Below are 10,805 nucleotides of genomic sequence, written 5' to 3' on the forward strand. Positions count from 1 at the left end.
CTGATGGGCAAATTTCTCAGGAAAGGCAGTGTGCCTTTTGTTTTTACCCAAAGATGGGAAGTATGCTACATCACGGGAGCTTGGTTTCAGATATAACATTTGAGATGTTTAAATAAATGTTCCCGCGTCGTCAGCCATCACTTTGATATAAGTTGAATTTCAGAGGAGATAGACTCAGGAGCTGAACTCCTATGAGGAAAGTCTTCCAAATGCTGTTATGCTTTATGCTTCACTGTGAACTCTAGAAAACCTCTCTCAGCTGTAAAATTCAGTGAAATCGGTGTAATGCTGCCCTTGTATTTTAATCAAGATGAACTTGAAAGGTGAACCGTGTAAGTGGGAGAAATTATTTATAATTTGGTAATAAAAGTTTATGTCTAACACTCCAAATTTCATACATCTGCTATGTGCTGGCCCTGAGATATAAAACAGTTGAAGTTGCCTTTACATTTGGCCTTATATGAAAGGTCATAAATTAGAATGATAGTGTTCATCCTCTTTCCTCGCTCACAAAATTTCCATATTAACATCTTCACCTCAAACATAAATGGTTACCCAGCTACAAAGAAAAGAGTTGTATTGGCCTTTGATGAATTACAGTTTATGTTGGAAATCTGTGGTCCATAAGGCTACTGTTCATCTTGCAGCGGAGTGAATCTACTTCAATGAAGCTAATTCTACCATAGTGAAACTAATTAAAACTGTACAGACACTTCTAATAAATAAAGCACAGTCTATAAAAATCTAGGGATAGTTTCCGTTCCATTCAGTCGCTCAGTCGTGTCCGACTCTTTGCGACCCCGTGGACTGTAGCCTACCAGGCTTCTCCGTCCATGGGTTAGATATAAGCAAATGATCTCCAATGGATGTGGTTCTTTTCATTCTTAAAAATGCACGTCTCCATCTATGAGGAATTTTCTCTGCTTGAATTCTTGCCACCATATTTATTTCTAATAAATTCAATTTTCAAAATGTATCTTACTAATGTGGTTTTAACCGATAATGTGAGAATTTTTATCTTTTCAACTACAACTTATTTCTATTGTGACATAACTAAATTCATTCCAAAATATTAATGAATTGGGCCAGTACTTTATATTTAGACTTTCAGGAAAATGTATACAGCAAAAAACACAGATGTCCTTGATTTTCCAGGGTGGGTTATCAAATCCATATGCTTTTTTGATAGAACGGTTTCTTTCACCAGCCCTGGGGTGTAGTTAAAATAGAGCATTTTATAAACTAGTAGGGTAAAGTTCAAGAACAACTTCAGAATCTCCAGCCTTCAGTCCAGGGAGAAAGGACAAGTTTAAGACCAATGCTACTTCTCCATAACTTTTAGTTTTTAGAAGCTATTTTTCCCAATTCTGGATTCATGAACATAATATAACTGGAAATTACCAATAGGGTAGCACAAACTCTTTCTTTTCAGTTTTGTTTTTCTTAAGCAGTTGCCTTTTTCTTTCACTGAAGTCATTACAATAAGAAACACACCTGGGACTTCCCTGGTGGCTCAGTGGTAAAGAATCTGCCTGACAATGCAGGAGACATGGGTTCGATCCCGAAACTATTGAGTCTGTGCTGCAGAGCCTGGGAGCAGCAATTACTGAGCCCACGTGCTGCAGCTACTGAAGTCCAAGGGCCCCAGAGCCCATGCTCTGCAACAAGAGAAGCCACTGCAGTGAGAGGGCCACACACGCAACTGGAGAATAGCCCCCTCCCCAGGAAAGGCCTCACAGCAATGAAGATCCAGCACAGCCAGAAACAAACAAATTAATTTAAAGAAATGCACATCAGTTGTTACCTAAAACTCTCAGTAGCAGAGACCGTCTAGTTCTAGCTCTTTCTCTTGTGATAAAACCAGCACCAATGTCTGGACGCATTTCTAAATGGTCACCCACACGTAGAGGGTGATAAGATGCTCAGAAACACAACACTGTCTTCTCTTTTTTAAAAAAAAATAATTTATTTATTTGTCTTGCTGCATCTTAGTTGCCACCCGTGGGATCTTCACCGCGTTGCACGGGATCTTTATTTGGGGCGCAGATGCTCCAGTTGTGGCGCATGGGCTCAGGAGTTATAGCTCGAGGGCTTAGATGCCCCACACCATGTGGGATCTTAGTTCCCTGACAAGGCATCGAACCCATGTCCCCTGCACTCTGAACCACTGGACCACCAGGGAAGTCCCTTTCCTCTTTTTGTAGCTGTCCCCCCCAAAAAAGTTTGGGGAACTGGCAGCCATCTTCATAAACTATAACCAGAGCAAAGAATAACACCCTCTCTCCTTTTTGCTGCTGTTCAGTCGCTAAGTCGTGTCCGACTATTTGGGAACCCGTGGACTGCAGCATGCCAGGCTTGAGGGTATTCTATTACACAAACTCAATTGAGATGAATCCTTCCTGCTTGTTAGAAGGAGAAGCAAGGCCTTCTGATTTATGCTGAATAATTGAAACAAATATGCTGCAGAGGACACGAAACATGGTGAGGACAATCACAGCTTCCAGTTTAGTCAAAAGCCAGGATAGATGCTACAATTGCTGTGCTTACCATATTCACACTGGGTCGGGGAGGGACAGGAAAATATAGTCATTAGATTAGGATCCATCTTGGTGATGGACAGGGAGGCCTGGCGTGCTATGATTCATGGGGTCGCAAAGAGTCAGACACGACTGAGCAACTGAACTGAACTGAACATTATATCCAAATGACAGCTTGCTGCTGTTTAAGGTTTTATGTATTTGTTCAGTGCCAGGCAAGGAAAGGTACTCTTAAATATACATGGATGAATAAATGAGTACACGGACGCATCCAAAGTCGGTCCCAGAATAAGACCCTCTGAGAACCACAGCTCAAATAAATCCTAAATAAAATATAAAAGGGGCTTTCCAGCAGTGCTAGTGATAAAGAACCCACCTGGAGATGTAAAAAATGCGAGTTCGATACCTGGGTCAGAGTCCCTGCAAGAGGGCATGGCAACTTACTCCAGGATTCTTGCCTGGAGAATCCCATGGACAGAGGAGCCTGGCAGGCTACAGTCCACAGGGTCACAAAGAGTTGGACAGGACTGAAGCAACTTAGTATGCATGCAAAATATAAAAGACAATGAAGTTCTTTGACGTGAACTCTATAGGAGTTAGAATTTCAACACTTCTTGAGCCTTATTCTCCACCCCCAATCATGCAGTTAATTAATAAACATTTCTTCATCCATTATTAAGTGCCTGAAATGGGTTGTTGTTGTTCAGTCACTTAGTCATGTCCGACTCTTTGCAACCCCATGGACTGCAGCACGCCAGGCTTCCGTGTCCACCACCATCTCCCGGAGTTTGCTCAAACTTTTGTCCATTGAGTTGGTGATGCCATCCAACCATCTCATCCTCTGTCATCTGCTTCTCCTCCTGCCTGCAATCTTTCCCAGCATCAGGGTCTTTTCTAATGAGTCGGTTCTTCTCATCAGGTAGCCAAAGTACTGAAAAGGGTAATTGCTTTGAAGTCTGACTTTTTGCATCCATGCCTCTTCAGGGGCAACAAAGTTCTCAGAATCTTCAATGAAGCTTACTTTTCACTTTTCTACCTGGACAAAGGCCACATCAGTGCCTCCTTTAGCACATAAATTACTCCCTAATCGCATGTGAAGGAAAACTAGAGTCTTACGGATGCCAACTCACCCACCCCCAAATAACTTAAAAATGATTTTCTAGAATAACTCAGTGTGAGCAAAATTCAACAGAACACTCATAAAAATTCAAAAGTCAAGACAGAAAGAGATTCTGGAGGAAATCTATCATAGAGAAATTTGATTGCTTTTTCAGAATAGAAAGGCGGATGACTTTTGTATTCTTAGGGTGTATGCATGTGCTTTTAAAAATAATATTTTCTTAATCTCTACTAGCTGGAGCAAAGGAAGGCTTGGCAAAGCTCTGTGCATGGCCTTTTTCCATCTTTGAAATTACTTCATTCTTAAACCTCTGGCAACTTGCCATTGGCCCAAAAGCTCTAGCCTAACTTCGGGGTATGATTGACAAAGTACCAGATCATGAATTTCATACAAACCTGCACCATGTGCCATATTAGAAAGAGTGAAACCTTTTGCCTGGAAGCAACTGCTGGACAAAACTCAAGCAGAGATTATTTTCCTTCTTTGACCATTTGCAAGACTTATCCCAGAACTAAAGCTGAATATTTACATCTGACACGGATTTGCAAGGATCGCTAAAATGGTGGCAATGGTTAAGTAGGCTGCCATATCTCACCACCCCTCAATGTGAGAGGGATATGGCCAGCCAGATACTGCTCCACAGAACAAGAACGTCCACTGACGGACACACTAGAAGCAAGGTTTCTGTAGAGAAGGGTATGAGGAAGGGGTGAGCCTTGCCTCTCAACTATGGAAATAAGCCTCTAAAACAGCACCCTTGGGAATTTGCCTTCCAACATAGGGGCTGAGTGTTCGATCTCTGGGTGGGAAGCTAAGATCCCACATGTCTTGCAGTCAAGAAACCAAAACATAAAGCAGAAGCAATATTGTAACAAATCCAATAAAAACTTTAAAAATGGTCCACATGGAAAAATTCTTTAAAGGCACCCTCAGCCTCCCATGTGGAGAGTGAGTGCCGAGGGAAGAAGCAGTCTGAAGAAAGTAGTTGTCTTTGAGGTCTGCCCAAAGTTTCCTTGCCAAGATGCTCCTCATTCTGCTCTCCGAGGTCATCCCTTGATAACACTGGAATTCTCCCTGAGAGAGACTGTTTCTCTCAGGTGTCTGCAGGAATTGACCTTGGCTCTGAATCTGCACTTCTACCCGCTAAAGTTTCCCCACAGTAAATCTGATACTTTGGGTCTCTTGTCCAGTTTTTCAGCTAAAGGTCATCATGGCAAAGACCTTATAAACTCATTTCTGATAAAGTGATCAAAGCAGATCCAATGTGTGATTTTGCTCGCGTGCATTTTTAATAAGGTGGAGTTCTTTAACAGCTTAAAGTCATAAATCTCTTATGAAATGTTGGCATCAGTGCCAGGTATGGGGAGAGAGTGCAGGTATTTACAGGTGCAAATGGCCTTTCCAGGTAAGCCAGAGATGTGCCCACTTGCCCAGAGGTGCAGAGCAGCCTGACTGCCTAGCCTTCCTGTTGGAGAGGGCTAAGAGTGGACCGCACTGGATCCTGTCCATCTCATTCAAGCCGAGGAATAAAGCCAAGTCAAGAAAACAGCGCCTGTTTGAAATGAGAGAGAGGCAGAGGAAGAAAAGAGGAAGGACATGAAGGTGGCAAGTGATGTAATCTACTTAACTTGAACACTTTCGATATTTATAAGCCCCGAAAGTTAAGCCTCTTATTCCATCCCTGAAGAATGAAAGGCTTCTACCCCGCCCCGCCACCCCATCAGTTGGAATAGTGGCATGTGTCACAAGGGTGAGGGCTGTAAAGACGATTGGGGTGAACACGATGGCTTCCAAGGAAATCCACCCACCCAAACCACAGAGCTGACGTGTTACTGCTGGCATTTTACACCACGTCAATGGTGGTTATGCTCCATCCGTGGATCTGGTTGTGGAAGGGCAAGGGTCTTCCAGGAAGAGCATGTGCCACCTTAGCTCGTGTCCCGTCCTGGCTGACAAATTTGCACTTCGCCTACTCTTCAACACAACTCCATCCAAACCAGAAGGCGATTCCAAGCCAGCAAAAACGGGTATTTTGTCAACTATGTGTTTTTATTGAAGGGGCACCAAGACGTGAGGGCAAATAGAAACATCTAATGAGACGGGCTTATTACTCTTCAAGAAAATGGCAAGTCCTGAGTGAAATGTAGTTGTTCTTTTTAAAAAGCACAAATATGAGATTTTCTGTAGATAAATTCAGATGACAAGGGAAGAAAAACCCCTCAAAATGTGACTGTTATTTCACTACTCTGAGCAAAACAACGTGCCAGGACATGGCACACGCGCTCTCAGTCAGGTTGTTACCTGTTCTTTTTTGTGGGGGGGGGGCTTTTTCTAGTTACAGCAAGCGGGGGCTACTCTCTAGTTGCCTCCAGTGCAGGCTTTTCATTGGGGTGGCTTCTCTGGTTGCAGAGCATGAGCTCTGGCGTGCGCGGACTTCAGTGTTGTGGTGCACCGGCTTAGCTGCTCTGCGGCAGGTGGGATCTTCCCAGACCAAGGATAGAACCCATGTCTCCTGATGCAGGCAGATTCTTATCCGCTGTACCACCAGGGAAGTTCGACACTCACTCTTGTATGATCTCTTTTTCTCATTTAACTAGACTTGGAGAAGACGTTTACATGGTAATGAATATAAGATCATTTTTAATAACAGCATAATACTTAGCCACAATTTAGCTAATCCTCTCATTATTAAACAACTTTGTATTTTAAATTATTTGCTACAATAATAACATATATCTAAATGTGTATGTTTTCTGAATGCTTATCTGTTTCTTTAGATAAATCGCCCAATGTAGAGTCACTATTTCCAACAATTTGCACATTTTAAAGGATATTTTGCTATAGCTGTTGCCAGATGTCTCTCCAGGAATACCAGTTTATACTCCTTACTCAACAGATGAGAGTATCCTAAAGACTGGTGTTTCTGAAAATAATCTGACTCATTTGTAAATTTCTGTTTATTTCCCTGCCTTCCTTTGTGGTGTATAAGCTCTTGAAAGACAAGGAAAATGCCTGGTTACTATTATGTCCCTAGGATTTTTTACCGCTGAGTCACCAGGGAATCCCATTTTGGGGTTTAAGAGAAACTAAACTGTATATGCTTCAGGCCTCTATTTAACCTGGAATTCTCCTACTAACACTGTCTGCCAGGTACTCTTCTATACATTTTATGAATGTGAATTAATTTAATCCTTACACAGACCTTATGTGAAGTTACTACAGTTGTCGTCGCCAATCTGTAAACGAGTTGACTGAGGCTCAGGAAAATAATTTGCTCAAGATCATATGGTTGTGGGTCTGGGATTCGAGCCTGGAGTTCAAGGTCTTTTAACCACCTTGACTTCTTTTCAGTCGCACAGATACCCAATCTGTGCACCACAGTAATCATGAGACAAATTGCTAACTTCTTTTTCATTATCTATTGATTCCTAACGAATCACACCAAAACCTCGTTACTTAAATAACAATCATTTTTTCTTCTGCAGTCTATGAGGTGAGAACTTGGCATGGACCTGGTTGTTTCTCATTCAGGGTCTCCCTTGAGTTTGGAGTCAGATAATGACTAGAGCTAGAGCAAACCACAGTGGGCTTATGCAGCTGGCATTCAGCTAGGCATCTCTCCTCTGTCTCTCTCTGGATAGTCACAGGACCACTCTCTAATGGTCTCTCTAATCTACATGGGCTAGCTGTGCTTCCTCACAGCATGGCAGACACCTTATAGGGTGGTTAAAGACTTTTTGAGTGAGTATCCCAGCAAGCAAGGCTGAAGACTTTTATGAACCAGCCTTAGAACTCAGGGTCACTTCTACCACAGTCTATCGGTCAAAACAGTCACAAACTCGGGAGTTCCCTGGTGATCTTCCAGTGCAGGAGACTCAGGCTTGATCCCTGGTCAGGGATCCCAGACGCCTTCCCTCAAAGGCGCGTGTCAAACACACCTTCCCCTTCCCGTGTGTCAAAGTTCCACCGCAAGAACACATGGGATGGGAAATCTTGTTGCTGCCCTCTTTCAAAAATACGATCTGTCACATACCAAAACATTTCTTTATCCATAAAAGGTGCTTTAAAACTCATACTTCATGTGGAGCTGATAATGTGTGCGCCAACGCATTCTTATTTGTCAGCAACCCACTCTTCCTTTTTTTATTTATCTAACTATTTGAAAAATGGAGTATTTCCTGCCATATCAATAAATAAGGATATTGCAGCCATCAGAGATTCCGACCCCAAAGGAGAACAATACCTGCTATCCACTGCTATTCAATAATACCTGCTATTCACTGTGCAGCCATTAAGCTGCAGCTGCTCCCTATAGCAATCACCAGAGGATCTGGGAGAGGGGCAATGTGAAAAATGCAGGGTACTGGTCCCAGACAGCTGAGATGAATATGAAAGGAATGATTTTAGTGAGCCCAGACTCTTGCATCTTCCCATTCATAGAAGAGCGCTAAATTCCGTAACTTGAGATATCTGGTTTTCCTTGCTGTTGTCCAGTTGCTAAGTTGTGTCCAACTCTCTGTGACCTCATGGACTGGAGCACACCAGGCCTCCCTGTCCTTCACCATCTCCCGGAGTTTGCTCAAACTCTTGTCCATGATGTCAGTGATGCCATCCAACCATCTCATCCTCTGTCATCCCCTTCTCCTCCTGCCCTCAATCTTTTCCAGCATCAGGGTCTTTTCCAGTGAGTTGGGTCTTCAATCCCACGGACAGGTGGCTAAAGTATTGGAGCTTCAGCTTTAGCTTTGACTTCCTTTAGGATTGACTGGTTTGATCTTACTGTCCAAGGGACTCTCAAGAGTCTTCTCCAGCACCACAACTAGAAAGCATCAGTTCTTTATGGTCCAGCTCTCACATTGGTATACGACTACTAGAAAAACCATGACTTCAACTATATGGACCTTTGTCAGCAAAGTGATGTCTCTGCTTTTTAATACACTGTTTAGGACTGTCATATCTTTCCTTCCAAGAAGCAAGCATCTTTTAATTTCATGGATGCAGTCACTGTTCACAGTGATTTTGGAGCCCAAGAAAAGAAAATCTGTCACCGTTTCCACTTTTTCTCCATTTGCCATGAAGTGATGGAACTGGATGCCATGATCTTAGTTTTGTGAATGAGTTTCAAGCCAGCTTTTTCACTCTCCTCTCTCACCCTCTTCAAGAGGCTCTTTAGTTCCTCTTTGCTTTCTGCCATAACGGTTGTATTACCTGCATGTTTGAGCTTGTTGATTTTCCTTAATTAACAATAGTCTTTTGATGTTTAGCCTACCTGCCCCTTGTTGCAAACTTCTCCGTAACCTGAATTCTTCCTCTGCATGCCCACCCCACTGCCTGCATCCTCAGAACACTTCTCTCAGGGTTACTGGATATGCTGTCTTCTGGGCGTGAAGTCCTAAAAATTCCCACCAAATAAAATATAGCTCTCAATTTTTAGACTGTGACTGTTTTTTAAGTTGACATATTTATTTATTTTTGGCTGCACTGGGTCTTCGTTGCTGCGTTCAAGCTTTCTCTAGATGCAGTAAGCAGAAGCTACTCTCTCGTTGCAGTGCATTAGCTTCTCATTGAGGTGGCTTCTCTTGTTGCAGAGCACGGGCTGCAGGGGCACAGGCTTCAGTAATTGCATCTCGCAGACTCTAAAGCACAGGCTCTGTAATTGTGGCGCCTGGGCTTAGTTGCTCCTCGGCATGTGGAATCTTCCCGAACCAGAGATCGAACACGTGTCTCCTACATTAGCAGGCAAATTCTTACCACTGTGCCACCAAGGAAGGCCAACTCACTCTTCTGATTGATGCACGAGGGCGTGCATGCTCAGTAACTGCAGTTGTATCCAACTCTTTGCAACCCTGTAGACTGTAGCCCGCCAGGCTCCTCTGTCACAGGATTCTCCAGTCAAGAATACTGGAGTGGGTTGCCATGCCCTCCCTTCTCCAAGACATCTTCCCAACCCAGGGATCAAACCCGTGTCTCCTGCATTGCAGGTGGATTCCGAGCCACCTGGGAAGCCCCTTCTGTTTTGTGAAATGTGCTTATAAAATGACATATGGACAGAGTATATTTACAGAATGGAGGTACAGCTTATGGCTCTAGACCAAAGTAAACTGACCAGCCTTTATATATAAACTGAGCCTGGGACCTTGTCCTCCATGCTCAGGCTTTTAAAGCAGTCTGCAAGAAGTGCAACTAAATGAGAAAAAGACATTTTTCTGCTTCTAAAAAAAATTACCCTTATTGCAAAACTGCTTTTTATTACATACCCAAATTAGATTCACTGTAGGTGAATTCACTGTGCCGGGCTTTCTATATAGAGTCACTGGTATTCGGTCAGGGGCTGGACTCTGGCAGCAGTCCAGCAGTAAAGGGCTGGGAGCAGAAGGGCAAAAGTAATTTGACCTCCTCCCCGTGCTGTGATGCCCACTGCATTGGCTTGACCCCTTTCAGCTGTGATTTCACTTACCAAACAAGGCCGATTTAGGAAGACGTTTGGAGGGCCAAGCAATGACTGCTAGAGGTTTCAGTCCTTTTTACTTTTTGGCTGTAGGTAAAGAAGATAAAGGTCTCCAACAGGGATACCAGCTCAGAGTGATTAGGTCAGTTCCTCACGGCTTTGAGGACGCTGGATGCTTACTGTTGGTTTGTTTTGTAAAGCCTGTCATTAACTTCAAACTTATGGCGTCCAAGGACACTGCATTTCTGGGTAGGTTAGTGTCTCTGGCTGATAAGTCATGACTGGCTGTCTGGGCTAAATGGTCCCACGTGTCTTGGACATGTCTGAAACCACTCTAGTGCCTGACTATGTCAGGTGGCACAAAGTGGCTTAGGCACTGGCCTATCCTGTGTGAGTGTGTGACTGTGAACCAGCAACCAATGTCTGTGAGTACAGAGTGCCTGTAGCACAACCAGGAAGAAACGCATGCCAGAAATCCCCAAGAGACCAAAATCTTTCCTGTCCTCCTTCAACAGGAGGATCATAAAGTCAGAGATTCCCTTAAAATCTCATTGGGTCTGATGATGAGTGAAGACTGCGTTTCATTTTGAATTGCAGCCACCCCTTACCCTGGCCCAAGGGCCCCATTAGGTAATTTTCCAGGCAGTGGAGTCTAAACTGACCTTTTGAACCTGAGGGCACTTGCCATTGCTTCCTTCCA

This window comes from Moschus berezovskii, chromosome 19, assembly GCF_049115385.1.
Source record: "Moschus berezovskii isolate FMDL1 chromosome 19, NW_MosBer_1.0, whole genome shotgun sequence".
Lineage (NCBI taxonomy): Eukaryota > Metazoa > Chordata > Mammalia > Artiodactyla > Moschidae > Moschus > Moschus berezovskii.